Source organism: Phyllostomus discolor, chromosome 4 (assembly GCF_004126475.2).
Source record: "Phyllostomus discolor isolate MPI-MPIP mPhyDis1 chromosome 4, mPhyDis1.pri.v3, whole genome shotgun sequence".
Taxonomy (NCBI): Eukaryota; Metazoa; Chordata; class Mammalia; order Chiroptera; family Phyllostomidae; genus Phyllostomus; species Phyllostomus discolor.
In genome coordinates, this window is record NC_040906.2 from 153,089,761 (window position 1) to 153,110,156 (window position 20,396).

Here is a 20,396-nt window from a genome sequence, read left to right on the forward strand (position 1 = left end):
TGAAGTTTTGAGCTTTAGATCATAAGGATATTTGGATATTCCACCACCACTTTCACTTCTGCATGTCCAGATCTACCCTTTCATTCTTGCACTCATGCAAGATGCAAGAGATGTCCTCCTTACCAAACATCTAATCCACCAATTCAGATAAGTCCTTCATCTCACTCCCCATATTCCCTCATATAGTAGGTCCTGCCAACTGCACCCAATATACGTAAATGATTATTTCAGCCAATCTCCACACATACACTTGCTGTCTAGGTTAGGGCTTATCATTTTTCCCACATTAATTTTTCCAATAACCACTTATAGGAACCCTTGCTGGAAATATCCAGTTTTAATACCCATGAAGTTTCATATCCACTTAGCACACATAAAATTTTTATCTCATTCTTCATATAATGTAAAGGTAAAAGAGTTTATTTTATAAATTATTAAAAATAATTTGGATATTAATTCAAATGTTATTGTCACTTCACTGTTCAAAAAGAGTAAATTTTCTTAAAGAATCATGCCTAATAAATTTGAAAAATTATAAAAACTAGGCAAGTACATTCTGGCATAGAAAAAGTATTATTTTTCTAGGTTCCAAAGTACTTCAGCTATGTTTTGTGTGACAGTTGGGCAAATAATATCAAGTCATCTTTTTCAAGCAACTTACTTTGAAGTTCTAAGGTTAGTTTGCAGGCCTCCTCCATGGCCTCCCACCCCTCTACCTGCACCCACTATAACACTGAACATCTATGTGGACATTTTCTACTTATGTTTTATGTATTTGTATTTTCCATTGTACCATGTGAAACACAGGGCCTGGCACAAATAATGTCCCTATTTTATTACAAAATCATAAGCATGTGATTCTGTCACATAATGATATCACACTCAAGCACACCCATATGACATTTTAGGTGAAAAGCTCAAATTAAAGCTATAAATTATTACACCCATCTTATTCTACCAACCACACTTAAGTAGGCCTTACTTCTGCCGGACCCTGAATATCCATTTTCTTTTCCCCTATGATTTAATATATCACTTACCATGTTTTAAGCCCTTAGTAAAATATTTATGAACTCATGTATTAGAATTAAATGTATATTATTAAACAAGGACACTAGTTTCCATGTCTTAGAGTATCATACCTACTTGACAACATTTTGTTGAGTTATTTGATATAAATCTCTGCTCTTATATGATGTGATGTGTTTGTGATGTGCAAAACTACTATTTTACATTTTTCATATAAACAGAGACAGTATGTCAGGCCATGTCAGACCAAGGGTTAAAGCAAAAATTCAATAGTCTGATACATATTTGTTCATATCACATAAGGGCACAGCACTAATACACTTTGAAGTGATTACTGCTGTAGTAAAACACTAAAAAAATATAATCCAATGTGACATGAGAGAGTGAAAATCTAAATGAAAGCAGAGCATGCATATTGTTTTTATATTGTACCTGCCAGTCAAGCTAAAATTTTATGAAGAACTGAGAAGCAATTTTCACTCATGTACATTATATCGGGTAGGTCATATTCTTTTATGTAAATCTCTTTCACTTGGGTGTTTAAATTTCAATACAAACGTAGCTCTAAAAAAGTATGGCTTTTATTTCTTTCTCTATTTAATTAATTCTGAGTTTTGAGAGCAAATGCGTTATTGAGCGTGACACCGACAAGGGGCACCGCTGGAGGAGGTGTTGGAACATGAGCGGCATCTGTTTTGGGTAGCGGCGATGTTGCCGGAGTGGCCCCTGCCCCCACCACACTGTACCCCACAAAGAGGGAGGAGAGTAATGTTCAGATGGTGAACATTTAAAAAGATAAAGGCTATACTTTGTCCCTTGGGGAGTCTAAACATCCCTTAGCTTTAATCATGCCTTTTTTTTCATTTTCATAGAGTTAATTGATAAATTTCACATTTTTGCATTTGCTTTCTCAAAATATCCCATGGTGCATGTTATGAACCATGGGATAGCTAATAGTAAGGTTAGGCATAGTCTTGTATACATTAGCCTTTCCCTCTTTATAGCAATGTGGTTAATAGCATTCCCAGATTTTGCCAGGACATGTCATTGCTGACTTTCAGGTTGGGAGAGAAACAAAGCAAAGCAAAACAGAACAACACAAAGCGAATTTACACATAGTTTGTCCATAGCCGTTCCCACAGCAGTAGATCATGACATGAATACAGGTCATCTGTTAACTGCTTTCTTGTTTACTTTTTATGAAAGTTTCATTAAAGTAGCATATATTATTTACATTATTTGGAATTTGGTTAAGACAAATGCATTAGTATACCAGCAATTTAATCTGGTAAACTTGTCTTTTAGTTTTGAAGATCAATTGGTGAAAAAATATACACTTGAAAAGATTATGATTAAGAACCCACATGGTTAGAAGAGTCTGTATTACATTTATTAATTATTCATTTTATAACTGTATCATTCATAGTTGTGACAGGGAACAGAAATCTCAAGGTAATTGAACAGAATTTAATGAAGGACTTATTAACAAGTAAGGGCAAGGTTAATTGATAACATAAAAATGGGTTAAATCATCCCAATTCTAGCAATCTTTTTCTACATTTGAACGTCCTTTTCTCAAACATAACATCTTTAAAACAAACTGGTCACTGGTCTTTATTCCCCAAATGGCCTTTATTTGCAGCCTCTTCATCACAGTTAAAGCCAATTTCTTACTTCAAGCCCCACAAGCCAAAAAGCATTAAATGCTCTTTGATTCCATTTTTTAAAGATTTTATTTAGTTTTAGCAAGGGTGAGGGAGGAAGAGAGGGAGAGAAACATAGATGTGTGAGAGAAACATCAATTGGTTGCTTCTCGCATATACTCCGGCAAGGGAGTGGGCCTACACCGCAGGCTGACGTGCGCTGACCAGTAATCCAACAAGCAACTTTTTGCTTTGTGGAATGATGGACTGTTGACCAACTGAGCCACACTGGTCAGGGCAGAGTTCTCATTTTGCCACTCTGTAGCCAATCAGTTTGGAAATCTTGTTGGCCGTATCTTCAAAAGTGTCCCAGGATCAGACCACATTTTATCACTTCCACTGTTGCAATACCCAGGTCCAAGCCTGGATTTCTGTAACAGCTCTTAGCTGGTCTTTCTAATCATACCCTTGCTCCCTAACAGACTCCTTTCAGAACTCTCACTGTAATCATTTTTAAAGTGTGTATCAGTTCATGTTACTTCACTGTTCAAAAATGTACAATGGCTCGAACATCACAAAAAGTGAGGTAAAAGTTGTTACTCAACCTCTAACTTGGCTTTGTTTCTTCATTGATTTCATATACTTCTGTCTCTTTTCTCAGTATATCCCATTCTATCTCTGTATGATGCATTTAGTTGACTTATTTAGTGTTCACTAAATTTGTCTTGAACTATGTCTAATTTACTCTTTAATTCAACTGTTAAGTGTTTCATTTCAAAGATTATATTTTTAAATCTTAAAAGATTCATTGGACTTTTTTTTAAAGCTGACTGGCTTATATTGTCTGAAAGTTCTATTAAATTAGGGTTTTATTATGTTATGGTAGTTATTTTTATTGACTTGCTCAAGATAAATATCTAATGTTTTTCTATATTCATTAACCCAAACCTGAAAAATATGTAAAAATGGCAGTATATATTTAATGAATAAATGAATTTGGACACTGGATAAAAACAAAAGAGAAATACTTTTGGTCTAAACTCAAAGATATTTTACCAAAAATTTCTAAACAGGTTGGAGGGTAGATATGATTAATGGTGAACAAACCCAAAAGAGACAAATTTCCTTCTGCCTCAGGACATCATTTTTTCCCTCTCCCCTATTCTACCAGTTTCTGTAGAAGTTGCCCTCAGTTGCTCTTAGCTTTACCATGGATCTTAGATCTAATTCACTCTGCTGGTTCAAGGACTCATTTGGCCAGTCTGCTTCTGTGAGAGCAACTCCAATCCTGTGTTAATAACACTAACAATTCTTTACCCACCTCTTCCACAATTTTATCTCAGTCTTTGGTGCCTGGGGATTTCTCTAATATATTTTCAAACTCAACGGTGCATTTTCATTATATATTTTTCAGTGTTTGTAGGCTGTATGGTCTGCCATATTAAGGCATTATGATGTGCTAGACAGTATATCATATTCTTGGATTATAAAAATGAATAATTTAGAGGTTAATTTACTTCTACATGTTTTAAGTTTTCCATCTACTAAGATTATTTGCTTTATTCTAAAATTAAATGGTGTTTCTTCAATAAAATCAGGTTTAAAATAGCAGACCCACTCTTATTTTTCTGCCTTGTTGTGACAGTGAAGTTCAAATATACCTGGAACTCTGTTTTTCTTCAACATACTAGGTACAATCATCTGCTCCCAATTTTATAATTTGTTTAGTTGGTGTAGATAATTAATATGTTTGTAAAATGTGATGTTTCAAAATGTGATCTATAAAGATGCCATATAAAACAATTACTTTTTTTCATTGACCCCAAATACAAAAGTAGTTTTCCATATGCCTCGGTGTCATCAAATAACAATGGTGAAAATTGAAAGTACTTCATACCTGACAGAAAGAAGCAACCCAGTGTTCCTGTCCTTGCATGTGACAGTGGACAAGTCAGGGTGTGATGTCAATTTCACATCAGGTTTTAAGTGAAATGAAAGGTTTACAAAGAGTGTAGTAGCAACCCTTTTATTCTTTATGGCTCTGAGAAATAGACTTATAGCAACACTTGTATAGGGCTTCTTGGCTGCCTATAAAGTACCACTTAAGAACATCACCTTTTGACCTTATCTGCAAATACTGGATCCCAACAGAGTCCAGAACTAGGTGTGATTACATACCTGCTCCAGAGGGTTTCCCAAAGTCCTCTATGTGTGAAGCAGCTGTGTTGTAGTAGATTACTTAAGTAGCCGTTCAAATTATAGGTTGACACTGGCTACATCTACAGAGTATAAACAAGACAAACCAACCTCCTAACAACTTGACAAGTGAAGAAACAACGTGGCTTTCTCACAGGATAACATCCTTAAAATGACCCTCTTGTCACAGCACGTTCTTTGAACGTTTTCCCAGACGGTGGTTGTGTGTCACTGCAACTCCCCTGTCCCTAAGGGGCCAGAGTCAGAGAGATAGCCTCAGGACTTCCAAGGGAGAGGTTTTCTGGACAAAGCCAAATGACCTAATTAAACCAACTCCCTGTGCCTTTAGATTATTGAGCACTTTGTTCTAACCAGATAAACTGACACTATAATGTTGCCTTAGGTAATGCTACATAGCTGAGCATTTCCAAGGAATAAAGAGTGCTAGTGTGTATGTAAAAAGTGTCAGCCAGCAGGTAAAATGTGGGCTAAATTAGGTAGCAGACAAGGCAAAGCTGAGCCAGAAACATAAAGAGCATTTATTCACAAACCAACGCTATTCTTCTCTGGAGGCATTGTGGACAAGACTGCTGTTCTCATGCTGATTTTTTTCTGTTATCCTTTTACATTCTGACAACAACACTGTCAGCAGAATCCCCACCCAACACGGGCACTTCTGTGTATCTACACTTTGCCTTGTTTTTCTAACCCTGAACTCTAACTGCTTCCCATCTCATTCTCCCATTCCTTTCTCCTAAACAAATACATGCAGAGGGAAGCCATCAGGCAAATGTCTGGGTATATAAAAGAGCTGATATTTCATAATGGAGCTTCAACATTTTTCTAAGGCTTTAGTATCTTTTGTATTTTTTTCCATTTTATTTGCTAACTATTGTAAAGATTTAAAAGTTCAGTAAGGCCACATTTTTTGGCATTTTGCCTTTATTGACTTACAATGTTCTGGATATTGTCATCCATACATTTCAGAATATTAACAGGTTTGTGTATCATTCTCATTTTTGTTATATGATGAAATGAGCCACTGTTTTATAGCAACAGTATTCAGCTAATTCCAGTGAATAGAGGAAATGATTTTATACACCTCAGTTCTGTACCATAGTCTTCTCTTATACATGGGTGATACATTTTAGGACTCCCAGTGGAGGCCTGAAACGGTAGATACTGAACACTATATACACTATGTTCCCTTATGCATATGCACTGTCACTTAAAGGGAACACTTTATAGGGCTTCTGTTTGCATATAAGAACTGTCAGGATCACCACTGTTTTGGTGCAGATCATTATTAAGTAGAATAAGGCTTACTAAAACACAAGCACTGTGATAAGGGAACAGTTGATCTGATATCCAAGAAGGCAACTGAGTAACTCAGGGGCAGGTAGCATATGTAAAATGGATATATTGGGTGAAGGGATGGTCCAGGAGGGATGCTGCAGGAGGGCATGGGGCTCCCTACTCAGAAAGGTGTGCAATTTAAAACTTGTGAATTGTTTATTTCTGGAATTTTCCAATTACTATTTTTGGACTGCAATTGGCTGTGGGTAACTGAAACTATGGAAGGAGAAACCACAGATAGGGGAGAAGGGCTACTATATAAGCTTCTTCAAGGCAGAGATCACAATCCTTCTATATTTTCTCTACAGCTACCTGTTCTTTGTGTGCTAGTATTTTTGCTTATGTACTTTCCTCTGCATATCCAATTCTTCCTGCAATCCACTGAAAATTTACCCTTCCCATATACTACATTTACCATTAATTCCCCTGTTTTAACACCTTCAAGAGATCCTTGAAACCTACAAGATAAAGTGTACAACTCATAACCACATTTATCATTCAGTTTTATTACCTCATTGCTCCCCACTTAAACACCAACAAGGCTGTCTATGCATTCAGTTGTCTCCAGTACTAGGAGTGAGTGGCAGGTCAGGAGGAGGCTTAGATCGAGGGCAGGTGCAGTAAAACTCAAAACTGTGTCCAGCCACTGTGCATACTGGCCTGCAGTGGTACAGAAGTGGAGGCTGGAAGTTTACACTTGTCCTTAAGAGTGTCTTTGAGACTGTGACTGCTCTGAACACAGGTTGTTTCTGTTTCCCAAAGCTGAAAGAGAATGTGAAAAAATGGAGAAAAAGAACAGGAAACAATGGATCTTCTGAAATAGTGCAGGGAAAACAGTTATGGATCTTATTTTATAAATTTCATAGCATTCTCGTACCTCTGCTCCTGACTGCTCCTTGAATAGTGTCTACGTGCTTTCAGTGAACTTGTGGGCAGGTGCATGCTCTTCTGAACAACTGCAGCAAAATCAAGTAATTATCTAGCATCTAAGTTTTTGGATTTTAGAGTCAAATAATGCATTTGACACAACTCTAAATACAATGAATATAAAAAAAGCTAGCCAAAATAATACTTTAAAAATGGATATTTTAATATCACAATAAATATCAGGAAATCATCTTAGATTATTTTAAATAAATATATTATTTTTTGAGTTTTACAATAATAGAGTGAACAGCACATAGTGGAAAGATATAAATTATAAGGCAAGATATGACCTTTAGAGGCTAACAAATATTTTCTTAGTTTGGAATCTAAAAATTTAATGTCACATTTGCCTCTTAAAAAGACACATAGGTTTATTCTGATATAGTTTAACAAATGCACAAATCACAATACCCCCTTTGTTATTAAATTTCTGCTTCCAGATCTTTGGATTTTGTTGAATATATCATACTAGCATGTCTTACATTCAGTTAATTCCCCTGTGCCAGCCCTGGCTGCTGCTCTGTAGTTCCATGAGGGAGCCTCCATGATTAGTGCTCCACCATCATTTGTCTGTCATTCGGGACTCAAGATTTGTGTATCGTGAAGGAATGATAATAAAAAGGTAGTTTCAAATAGAATGGGGTTCTACAAAAATTAAGCTGCTAAATGTATGTCCCATTTTTTTCATTCTCATGAGGCAGGGCACTTTCCCGTAAACATTGCTGTGTTTGGTGCTGTGTTTGATGCAGACAAAAACAGACCACATAAGCTATTTTCTCCTGAGTGTATGATTAATGAATTATCCCCTTATCCCCTAATTGCCATATCAGGAATGGAGTTGCATGTGGCAGATTAATAAAAAAACATCCTTGAGTGAACAGTTAGTACTGGCTGTCTAATTATTGTGTGAGTTAGTTTTCAAACGTGCAATGACCAGCCATGGAACGCAACTGCACAGAACTAGGAAAAGGAGATACACTCAGGGGACAGTTTCCTTATCTGGTCTGTAAGTGATTGTTTTGTGTATGTGTTGTGTGTGTGTGTGTATGCGTGTGTGTGTGTAAAATAACAATTTGATGCTGTTTGAATGTATTTCTTTTTCATGCAACTCAAATCAGAACACAATTACACAAGGAAATATATAACAAGCTAACAGGTAAATGAGTATCTTCTCCATGTCCTAAAACAAAGAAAAAAGAAAAAAAATCACAACTGCTGGTTACAAGAAGAGAAAATAATGGAGAAAAAGTTGGACAAAAAGTCAGAACATGAAGGTTTGTAAACTGATATTCCACTGAAACTGCATTAAGCATAGAGTCTTCTAAGTTGGAGTGTCATGGAGAACTTATTTAGTTCAACTTTATTCAATGTAGGGATTCTTTAAAATATTTCTGAAGGGAATCCTTAATATGGCTCATATCTCAGAAACTGACCACCCTACAAGGTAGCCCTTTTCACTGAGACAGGTAAAAATCTATTCCCCTTTTGCTTTCACTTATATCTCTTGGTTCTGTCCCTTTAGATTCACATAAAACAAATCAGAACTCTTTAGCAATTGATGACCCTTCAAATATTTACAAATAGCTCTTACAGTAATTCTCTTCTAAATGTTACACCAGTAACTTCAGAATTCCATCCAAGTCTTGAAATGTGGTCTTTCCTATGGCTGTTAATTTCTTTTTTGTTTTGATAGTACAGTTAATTACTTTGAAACCAACTAATGAATGTTTTATTACTGAGTAATTTGGTAAATTATTTTTCATGTGAATCCCATTGAATCTAGGACTGCTACACTGTTGTTGAGAATGTGTACACAAAGATTGACAGGTTTGCTTAGAAAAATGACCCAAATTATGATACTGCAGTCAGTGAGACTTTTAGGAGAATTTGTCACAGTTTGAGATCTTTCATTTTCACTTGACATTTTGAGAAACAGAATATTTTCAGTGGCGCAGAGTCAGTTGCACTCATGTAGTTATTAAATGCCAAAGATTGATACAGCATATGAAAGCCACTTTCTTCATGCACAGTAAATAATACACATTTTGTAAGAAATTTAGAAGATTAGACTATGTCTGGCTTGTAATGAAATCACCCACTTTCCTGGTATTTTGATGCCAAGAACACTGGATTAGATATCAGAAAGTAAGTTCATGAACTGAGATTCAAAGGACAGATTAGAAGAAAATCTTGACAGCTATTTTATTGAAGTCAAGAAGTCTAATGAGCAATCCCTACTCAGTAACAGACAAAATCTCCCAGGATAATAAGATTATTTTATGCTCTAGATTCAGTTTTTCTCTTCTCTATAAAGTAGTGAGTACATGTCACCAAGTTTTGCCTCTCTGAATCCATTCTATTTTCATAGTTTAGGTTTATTTTACTAATGAATTAGGTTATTTTTTGTTTTGAAAAAAATGTTAGCTTTTACTGTAATATTAATTTTATTTGCCAAATTCTTTTTTTAATAATTTTTTTATTTTCTTTTTTTTTAACTGTTTTTTTTAAGATTTTATTTATTTTTCATTTATTTTTTAGGGAGGGAAGTGGGGAGAGAGAGAGAGAGAGAGAAAGAGAGAGAGAGAGAGACATTAATGTGCGGTTGCTGGGGGTTATGGCCTGCAACCCAGGAATGTACCCTGGCTGGGAATCGAACCTGGGACACTTTGGTTCCCAGACCGCGCTCAATCCACTGAGCTACGCCAGCCAGGGCTATTTGCCAAATTCTTAGAGTTCTTGGAGTGATAAGTTCTTCCTGCCACTCCTATTTATATTGTGCTAGTTATTTGTTTTAACTAAAACTGGAGATTTAACATTTGTTGCAATTCATTTACACCTTCTTATTTTACTGTTAAGTCCATTATTGACATTTTAATCGCCCAGTAAAATAGTGATCAGATTTGTGTTCTATTCATAATTTATAATCACATCCTCTGAAACCCAGGTCATTGTGATCTATGAATGACACTAGTTGCATGTTTTCTATTTTTCTCTTGCATTGTGAACACAATAGGCCAGCTGCTTACCATCTGAGCAGTTCTGCTTTCAAATGTGTTCAGGGAGCACTACAATGTGAATGACTTTAACCGTCTTCCTATATCTTGTTGGGACACATGTGCAGTTACACTTGGAACAGTGAGAGAACAGGGGGTGTCCTGCTCCACCAGGCAGCTTTGCTCCTGGGACAGCAAACTGGGACAGCAAACTGGGACAGCAACAAACCCACAGCCTGGGCAGGCTTTCCAGAGAAGTCATCAGATAAAAAGCCACTAAAGAAAAGGAAAAACTCAGGTATTAAGACCAGGTTACAAATACCAAGGAAATCAGAGCAGAGACAATGACTGCTGAGCGAAGAGAGGGTGTGAACCTGGTGGCATTTTCTGAGTAGCCCTTTAAGTGACTCTTTAGGCACAGATGGGCTATATACTTTGAGGGCTTTACATGACAATCTTGGACTTGACGCTAAATTCTTTTCTGGGGTCTCTCACCTGTGAAAATTAAATTTTCCCCCTTTGCTTCTCTTAAGATAAATTGATAGATTAAATATGTCTTGGTTGAAAGATAGATTCTTAAATTTTGATATAATCTATATGTGCCAGCCAATTAGTGAAGCAGACACCAGAGATGGAGAAGGTACTGCTTAACTCAACTACTTAACTTTCTATACTTTTCATTTCCCAATCTTGAAAGGATTTACATGTTTTCAGTGGCCCAGACATAGAACAGAGGGTGCATGATCGAGGAAAGTTGAGGGCACAGTGCTATCCAGCTAGTATCTTCTACAGTTAAAAAACGTTGAGATCCTCTGCCTTTCATCATGCATGAGCTCTTTAGAGGAATGTGCAGCAGTACCAGGAAATGCTGATCAATACATTCTACTGGCTGGCCTTCGGCAATGTGGGATGTGGCTGACTTAAAGCTCTCTCTGGGTAGCTAGCAGTTCCCTCAGGTGCTGTTTCTCTGCCAGGTGAGAAAAGTCACAAAGCTAGAAATTAAGGTTGTGGTGAAAGTGAAGAAATGTAAATTCTTCTTGGTATGAGATAGACCAGTTCTGTCTACCTTATGGGCTATCAGTACAGAACTGGTTAATATATATTCCATGATTGTCCATTTATCTTGTGTAAGAGTTACAGTCAGTATAAGCAAACTGACAGAAATTTGGAAAAAAAAAACACCAACTAGTCTGAGAAACAAAAGGGAGATTTTGATGGAACATCATATCATTTGAAATCTGAGCAGGTAAAAAGTTCAAAATTAAGGATAATGGTTATAAGTGGCAGGAAAAAAACCTGGAACCAGGATGTAATGTTCATGGCATGTATGGGAAATATACTGGGGATGTTACTCCAAGTGGAGATAAAAGTCAAGTGTCCTGTGAATTTTGAATAATGTAACATTTCCTCTATAATAGTAACAGCAATAGATGCTACTCTTTTGAGCCTTACTAAATGCTGTCATATTAATGTTATATCAACCAAATTCTCATCTATTCTGTTTTATAGCCTGAGTAGGTTGGCAGTGGCACCTGGGAAAACCTGTTGGCACAGACAAAAGTCATTAGCCTGATCTTACAATCCCCAGTGTCAATAACAGAACATGAACACATTCTGTGCCTCTGGAGGCCTTCTCCTCCCAGAGATTTCGCTGACCAATCTTTGGGCTGGGTTGTTTCTCCTATCTGTAGTGTGTCTTGGATTGGAAAATGTCTTAGGGCTGAACTACTTATGCATACAAAGAAATTGCCTAGGATGATGTTAAGAGTTAGCAGTAAGTGGAACACAGCCATCTGGGTGCTAATATTGATAGTGATGACAGAGGGATCTGGAAGTTAGTGGCTTATTACAACTCAGCAGAGAAAAGGGGAGGATGGCAATTGCATATGAAAAGAGAAGAAAGGTTAGGATAATTTTTATTGTTAGTGTACAGAAAATTATTTCAAAATATTATCTGATTTTCTCCCTCATGTTATTCCCGTTTCCCCAATTCTAGTAGATAGTTCTGTAATTATTTATCAGAGAAATAGTATCAAGGGTAATAGAAGGAAACACAGATTTTTGTCTGGTTTTGATTTGACGCTGTAATGAGGGGAGGAGGAAGAGTGGAAAGCCGATGAGCATGTTTAACACTCTTTAGAGACAGGCCTAGATGTGATGAGTCATCTAGACAACACTCCAGTAAATGATCTTTTTGAAGAGCCTTGTTTCAGTTGTCAGAGCCATTTGGAAATTGAAACATCATTTGCTACTGCTTTCTCTGTGCCCAGGCCTATATTACTGCTCCTATTGTAGGTATCTGATGAAATCTTCCTTTCTTCAGGAGTTAGCACTCAGATTAATGTCCCCCCAGCAGGTGTGAGGCCCATCTGTATCTCTTCATTAAATGAAGTTGTTTTTGTCCTTGTCTAGTTTGCCTCTTGTGGAATTTTCCCACAACCTTAATGGCACAAGGCATCCATAAACCTCAAGAAAAGGGCCATATCTGTGGTCCCCTGGTGGGATTGCCAGAAGGAGGAGGCAGCTGTATCTAAAGAGCATAAGTATCTAAAACAGCATAAGTAATAATGTCATTTACTGAGACAGGAGGAAGAATAGATTGACAGAGTAAACATGGTGTCTATTTTAAGCACTGATCTGAGTGTCTCTGGAACTGCCAAGTGGAGGTCTTCAGTAAGCTATTGCATAAATATCTTGAAATTTTTACAGTGGAGGCCATGGTTTGGAGATCTGTATTTGAGATCTGACAACTCTTCAGTTGTTTCTGGAGATATTTGTGTATGGGTATCTGTCCAGAATATACAGTGAATAGAGGAGATTATAGAGAAAAGAGAACACGTACACCTAAAGAATGCAGAATATTTCATAGGAAAGACTAAACAGGAGTTACCAGTGTGGTAGAAGGAGAAAGTAACGTGATACAAGCAAAGGATGTAATGTCCAGAGTGTCAAGTATGGTGGCCCTGGGACATGAGAAATTCCTCTAAGTTTTCAGTGAATTTTAAGTCTGTCCTTTATTAACATGCAATATTTTTGGAGCAATGTGGTAAAGATGTTAGACTGCTCTCAGCTGAAGAAAAAGTAAGGAAGTGGAGATCATTTTGTCTTAAAAAGAAAGCATAAATATAGTTATACACTTAGTATACAGAAAGAGATGCAAAGTGAATGAAAAGTTACATTTTTATAATTAACATTTTCAATATGAGCAAATCTTAGAGGTATTCATATGTTGAAATAGAAAAAAACAGTAAAGAGGAAGAGTTTGAAAATACATGTGAGATAGTTTAAACCATATTACCTAAGCAAGGTTATCTTGTGAGGTAAATTTATGTTTTTGTCTCTGGGCTTAAACTAAACATTTTTTGTTTGTTTTTCCTCTGCAAAGAAAAGGGGTTTTTACAAGGGTCAGACCTATGTTCTCAGCATCCTGGCAGGTGTACTAACCGCTCAGATGACTTGTGCTTTTAAAGGTGCACTGACCACTGATGCCACTAGAGTATCACAAGCCCTGCAATGGACCCTATGGAGCTATAGTGACTCCTAGATAGTTTATATGAGCCCTCGAATGCCAAATCTTGGGAGAATCTTATCCACCTGTCAGGTTATTTATTGCCCATTATTCAGTCATCCTTCAAAATAGAGCTGAAAATAAGCTTTGCAATAGCCACTCCATTTTAAAATCATGTCCCCTAAAGACCTCATGGGTAGCAATAGATATGTGTAACTGCAAATATCCTCAACTATTTTCTATTTTATTGAGTCAGTTTACAGTTACCAGTAATGTTATATGCAAGTAAAAATACAATGCCCAATTTTCTTTGCTGCCAAGTCTGGATTATAATTTAGCCTGACAAATGGGCAAAGGTTTCTAAGCACCACATGGCTGGTATCTGTGTATTGGAGTATGATGAACCCATATTGTTTTTAAATCTATGGAGGAACTAGACAAAGGTACCTTTGTGAATTTTACAATGAAAGCCTGGGAATCGGAGGTGGTATTACTCAGTTCATTTATGAACAAATGTGGGATTGCAAACTGCAGATTCTAGAGAAGGTATTAATGAATCATCCCCAGATGATCTTCCTACAACCCACAGGACTTCAAAATGAATCATATGATCTATTTTTTAATTAAAAAATGCATTTTAAATGAATTATTTATGAACAAGTACAGCTGTAACCTTGATAATATTAAACTGTTCTGGGCTGTTGAAAGGTATCTCATAGCAGTGACTATTCATAGTTAAACATGCAGATTATATTAATATAGTCGATGAAAAATAATAAACTGGTCTCTGAAGAAGTAGAGATAAATGAGTCCATCAATTCGTATTGCCTTCTTGCCATAGCCAGTCACAAAAGATTTGTGCAGAAATATTTTATTTGTGGGGTTATTTGTAGCCTGCAAATATCTATGATTCTGTCCTGCAGATTTTATAATGTGACTATTTAACACACTATAAGTAATCAATTAAAAGAATATTGGTTACGCATCATAATTCCAGTACAGAGAGAATTAAAAACATAGCATTTTCTATAAGATCATTTTGGCTGTCTCTCAATCTGACATAAACTGAAAGTGACTTTGGCACTGTGAGAACAAAGGGAGGACTTTCTGAGTGCTAGCAGAAGCTATGTTATTTTTCAGACATAAGTGCTGAAACACGCAGAATGTTCCAGTCAGGAACTCAGGCAGTTTGACCCTCTAGATAACTTTTCCTAAATTTATTTTCCGTTGTCTAATTTTAACATTTTATTTCTAAAGGCAGAAGTTGAAGGTACTAAATTATTGTCTAATTTTAAAAGACTTTTTTATCAGAGGGCATGTTATATACAAAGGGAAGTGAGGAAGAAAATTTTAGAGTGGAAAAAATGGAATGAGAGAAACAAAAATAGTAGGGGTAATTAGGTAAATTAACACTGGTGAAGTCCAGAGACTTTTCTCATTTTCTGCTCCTGTAAGAATTCAGAAATCTCAGGAGATATAAAGGAGATGAGATAAAAATACAATGTAGACAACTTCATTAAAATCGAATATGTATATTAAATTCTAACAAAAATGTTTGTTAAAATAATGGAAACTAATGAAGTAAATGTGTTAATTGATCATATGTTATTATTTGACACAGTAAGTTACTTTATTTACACTGTCTCCTTTGTACTTCATAACAAACACAAAGGGTAAGACTATTATTCCAGGTTACACACTAGTAAGCTAAGACTCTGGGAAGGTACTTAACAACAATAAACATGTAGACCAGTGCTACATAAGATACGAAATGTGAATGGGTCTGCATGAAGATACTAATCTCACCGCACTGCGCCGCTTCTCATTAAGGTTTTGAAGCACGTGTGTCATAAAGACAAACTTGTATTTCTTTTGGAAAATAATATTTACACTGCTATGAACAAATTCATCCTTTATTAAAATGTGCATATGTACATATAGTTGGAGGTCCATAGGCATATGTGTGTGTGTATGTGTGTGTATTTACAAGTTTGTGGTGTTAAATTTATGGCTCAAAACATATGAATGTTTCCTACAGCCACTTTTTAAGTTTTAATTTTCTGGTGGTGTCTGTCTAATATCTTTTTTGAAGTCTTAATTTTGCACAGCACATGATCACATATATTTGACATGATAAAGATTTAAAGAAGTTGTTCTTTTAGGGCCTCTTCATCACATGGCCAGAACATTTAGGCAATATATTTAGACTTGTCAAACCTTTTAAAAATTATAAGATTATCTTAATTTGAGTTAGGTAATAATATTTATTTGAACCAGATATTATTGCAGTTTGTACAGGCATACAATGGTCATCAGCAATTTTATATACTTCATCCAGGTAATATTTCATGTAATTTTTAGTTAAACTCTATTAGATATAATAATAATTGTCAAATATTATTTAATTTTTACACAATTGACATAAACTCCACATATTTGGAAACATAAAAATGACATAAGTATTGAGTCATTATTATGAGGCATCTTACATCATATAGGTATAACTAGATCATTAAATATAAAAGTAAAGAATAGCTCTAAATACTTAATCTATGTGCTTGGGGTTTCTAAAGTAGCAGTAGATGGTTTAAATAGTTAAATTCTCCTTATTCTTTTTTTATATTTTTCTCCCTCACTGAAAAAGACTAAGATTTAAGGGATCCCTTCAGTAGACAATGGACAAAATAAAAGCTCTTATCGCAAAGTCTCTATTATGATATGGTCAGGAATTATTGATCTTCCAGTAAGACACATTGATTTTAATTTATCCTTTATCAATAATTACATTTATGGAGAGAGAAAAATATAAAATGGATTTACTGTTAATGAACTATATGAATGCCTCAATAATTACTATGGACAAGTTTATTGGTCAATTGCAGTTGTTTTCCATACAATGTTTTGAAATACTTGGTATATATAGGCTAATGTCTTAATGGTGTAGATTATTTTAGTGTTTCAAAAATATATAAAACATACTGAAGACAGACATCTTTTAAAGGTTATGAAAAGATCACACATAATTATATATAAATGCATAAAGTCTGATTAAATAAAGCAAAATATTAAAGAAAACCACTCTGTTTTATTTGCTGCCCTGTTGAATACTCTTTAACCCTTTAACCCCCTATAATCTGTTACTTTAGCTTCTGCTGTTAGTGCTGCTGAGGCTGCATTGTTGCCATTTTTGCTTATTTTTCTCAAATGACTTGCATTATTATTGCATTATTGCAATGGCAGTTTGCAAAAATGACCACCACCAGTTTTTTTTTTTTTCATCAGGAGATGGATTTTATTTTTTTACCGCTTGAAATAAGGTAGTCCATTTTAGGTTTTATGGCTCATGGGACATTAACAAATGTGACCAACCAAAATGATCAGATTTTCTATACCTCAGCACTGTTTACATTTTGGATTGGGTAATTCTTTGTCGAAGGTAGTTGTACCAATCATTCTAAGGTATTTAGCAACATTTCTGGTCTCTACTCATACATGCCAGTAACAACCCTCCAACTATTCCAATAAAAAAATGTATGGGTTGGCAAAAAAATTTCATTTAGTTTTTTTCCATATGATGGCTTTAGTAGTGCTTAGTTGTCTTTAACTCCATTTGAAACAATTTTGTTAGATTGTATTTTGACAGCTGTTATATCAGTGTGCATTTAAAAAAACATAAAATTGATGAATTTTTGTGAAGCCATTTTAATGTTAAAGGTGGAAGAAAATATGCAACATTTTCTGCATATTATGCTTTATTGTTTCAAGAAAGGTAAAAATTCAACTGAAATGCAGAAAATAGATTTGTGCAGTGCATGGAGAAGGTGCTGTGACTGGTCAAACATGTCAAAAGTGGTTTGCGAAGTTTCTTAGTACTATTGACCTTTTAACCAAATAATTCTTTGCTGTGGGACTGTCTTACACACTGGAAGATGTTTAGCAGCACCTCTGGCCTCTACCCACTAGAAGTCAATAGGAGGAGATAGCTGATGTACTCAAAATATCCCAATCAATAAAGTTATTGGTGAAAACAAAAAATGTGTCTTATTTTATATAAAAACTAGATGGACTTTTTGGCCAATCCAGCATCTCTGAACATTGTCAAACATCTCTTGGGGTTAGGGGATAGTGCTCCTGGTTGACGACAGCTGACGTAAAGCCCTGAAAACAGCTTTCACACTGGAACTTGAGTACTCATGTTGTAATCTTGGATTCACACAGGAATTCTCCAAATTACCATGTGAGTAAACATACCCTAGGTTGTTGGAAGATCATACCTTATGAAAAAGAATGAAGGCACTCTGGCCAAAAGCTGGTCAGCTTCTAGACCTGTGAGTGAGGCTACTGTAGACCATCCAACTGAGAATAATAGCCCGTAGAGATCAGCTGAGCCAATCCAGACACGAAGAACCACTCTGCTGACTCAAAGAATTGTGATCTAAATAAATAATTGCTGTTTTATGTCTTTAAGTTTTGAGGTGGCTTATTGTGTAGAAAATCTAAATTGTACATATATATTTTATTTAGCTTTCAATGGTACCTTTTTTTGACAGTACTCCATTATTTACTAGCAAATAATCAGTCAAAAATAATGGTGATTAAAAACAGTCTTAGAACCAAACTTACTGAGTTCTAATTCTGACTATAACACTTTTTATCAGTATGATCTGACATGAGTTATTTTAACTTGCTTTACTCCATTCCCACATCTGTAAAATAGAGTTAATAAAAGTACCTGGAACATAGTAAAGATTTTGTTAAACAAATTGGTCTAAATCTTCTTAATGGAGTATGCCTGTTCATTTCCACTACTGATCTTGTTTAGAAGCTTCGAATGTGTAGGAGACCATCCTGCATGGTATGGGCCCAGCTCCCACTCGGAGATGCACAGGATCCACCCCCACAGATAGGTTCTCCCATGGAGAATCAGGCCTGCAATGTGCCTAGGCCACTTTGAGTTTTGCTCTTGTTAAAAAACTCCCTCACCCTGAATTGAGGACATTTACTGCAAAGTAACTTCCTAAAATCTGTGCTAAACCTTCCAAGGATGAGCATAAGCAGTTCAACCACTTTTGCCTTTGCATTTGCAAATATCCCTCTTCTGTGATGTGATTAGCAGCATTTGGTTCCTTTGTTTTCTGTAAAAGGTAACCACCTAAAGTGAACTTGTGCATAGTGAATGAGGACTATCATGTAATGGGTGAAGACACCCAATAAAGGCCGGTCACGGCAAAGGCCAAGGCTTTTGCTCCCCTTGAGAGAAAAGCCATGCTGTCCCTTTTCCTCCACTGGACTCAGTAGTCTGTGTGAATGTCTCATTTCATCCATAATGACATGGATACTGCAAGCCGGTGTTTGCATCAAGAATGCTTTTCCCTTATGCTTTATTGTAGACCATTTCTTTATTGTGTCCTGTTTGAGAATACGTGTTCCTATTTACTCTATTTAGAGAATGTTGTTATACTGGAAATCTCTGCCACAAATTAAAATAATATTTATAAATTCCAAATCATTAACAACCCTTGGAATGTCCAGTTCATACTTAATATGAAAATTAAATAAAAGCCTGGATTGTAAACCTATCTTTTCTCTAGTCCAAACATCATTCCAAGGGTGATATTATTTATTCCAATTTTATTAGTCTGTAGATTCTACCTTTTCTGGGCATGAAAGTAGATCTATTTTCTAAGTAGAAAAACTCAAAAGATGCCCATATTCACATATTAGGGGCTTGCGATCAGCTGAATCTCACTGCTGGTTTTCAAGTTTTGTTATATCTTCATAGTCCTTGAGTTCTGCCTTGGCCATTCCATTTGCTAAGACTGGGTGTCATCTGCAGTATGAAACTTCTTATCTCAATTATTTCTTCTCTGCATCATTTCTTCCTGCTGATGAACTCCCTAGACCTATTTATTTTTAAAATTGAATTTATTGGGATGATGCTAGTTAACAAAATTACACAGTTTGCAGGTGCACAATTCTACAGCGCACCATCTGTACACTGCATTGTGTGTTCGCCACCCCATCAGGTCTCTGTCCATCACTACTTGTCCCCTCTATGCCCTTCTCCATCTCACTCCACCCCTTCTCCCCGGCAATTACCACACTGCTGTCTGTGTCCATGAGTTCTTTCTCTCTCTTTTTTTTTCAGTTCAAGCCCTCCACCCTCTCCATTCAGCCCTGACAATATATATCTGTTTCTTACAGGATATCTACCTAATACCAATTCCCTGGCTTTCTTATTTTGCTCTTATTACCTTCTGTTAATCTCTTCTGATGTCCTGTTTATTTCCCAATGCCTTCTCCTGGTATACTTCTGGGTCTCCGTGTCTCTTCTGGAATATTTGTCTGAAATTCTTATATTTATGCTGCCAGAACTTGCCAACTGAGCCAGGTCCAGTTTTGTTTATTTCTACAAATACTACAACACCTATTATATTATCTCTAATTACAACAACCCTTTATAGAAACTTTTAAAAACACATGATTGCTTAGTTATAGAGCCCAAAGTTGGAAAATATTAGGTAGCTGACACAAAATCATACACAAAATGACTTGAACTATGATTTAAATCCAGAAGGTGCTGGTTACTCCAAATCAACACTCTCTTTGTTCCCTTTCCCTCATAACTTATTCAACCCTATTCTGGTTCATCTGCCAACACAATTCGAATGATGAAGAGTAATCATTATTTTGCAATTATTTGTATTATTTGGTAGTAATGGATACCACTAAAAGTTGCTAAGC